This window comes from Limulus polyphemus, unplaced genomic scaffold, assembly GCF_000517525.1.
Source record: "Limulus polyphemus unplaced genomic scaffold, Limulus_polyphemus-2.1.2 Scaffold2912, whole genome shotgun sequence".
NCBI classification, from domain to species: Eukaryota; Metazoa; Arthropoda; class Merostomata; order Xiphosura; family Limulidae; genus Limulus; species Limulus polyphemus.
In genome coordinates, this window is record NW_013668522.1 from 89546 (window position 1) to 90518 (window position 973).

The window sequence follows — 973 nt, forward strand, 5'->3', positions numbered from 1 at the left end:
TGTATATGAGTTATGTATCTTGTTAATTATCGCATCTAAGAATGAAAATTTATTATCTTCTATCTCTTTTCTTTTCAAGCGGTTCATATAATCTGGACTATTTGAATAAGAAAACGCGTTATGTTAATATCATAATAAGGTAGCAAACATCGATTTATGGGCATAATGAAGTGTTTTTTTTTCTTGGAACATAGTACATGTTTGGACAAAACATTGGACTGTCTTCTTTGGATCATACTTATTATATATATATATGTATATATTCACTTTTTTTTTCTGGTAATAAACTATATTGTTATCAGGTGACAAGTAACCATGACAACACTCTATACCCAACAGTGAAAAAGTGTGGTTCGAAAATAGGCCTAAGATTAGGTATTATGCTAAAAGTATTCGTTAGAATCATGGTGGATCATGTTTGTTAGAGGATCATCAAGATGATGTGAAATAGCGAGAAGGTTATTTCACAGGCATAGGTTGACAGTTTTTCATTGAATATGATTACTTACTACTACAAATACTTTTTTCCTCGCGTATCGAAAGTATTACTTTGAACTAGAAGTTAAACACAGTATCGAATGATAATAGTTCTCTAGCAATAACTTATAAGCCTAACTAATGTTTAGCAGTACACTAATAATATTAATAGTAATATTAATGAAGTTTAACTTTACTTTAAACTCTACAGACACAGTGTGCAGTTTTTAACACAAAGATTTAGGATATATATATATATATATGATACAACTTTTCTTCTGATTAAAGTCTAATATATAAAAAAAGCAAGTTGTCATTTTTATATATGTGCATAATTCTCATATTATGAGTAATTTTTATTTAACTTGCACCGTTATTATTGATTTTTTAAGAGTGTACTTGAAAATTGTTTTTATTTTGTTCTAATATGTGATTATATTTCTTTTATGTACAAAGAGGAAAGTTAGGTAGAACAAAGCTTGCTGGAAGGGGGGGG

General features: G+C 28.4%; 1 protein-coding gene across 1 annotated transcript in view; it reads left to right on the plus strand.

The window, feature by feature from the left end:
• Positions 1 to 338: 338 nt before the first annotated feature.
• The window catches only part of LOC106468199 (actin-binding protein IPP-like), a gene marked incomplete at its 3' end in the record, with an annotated part of 63670 nt that continues 63035 nt past the window's right edge, over positions 339 to 973 (plus strand). Inside the window, exon 1 of the mRNA XM_022396536.1 lies at positions 339 to 375. The remainder of the gene's footprint in view (positions 376 to 973) is intronic.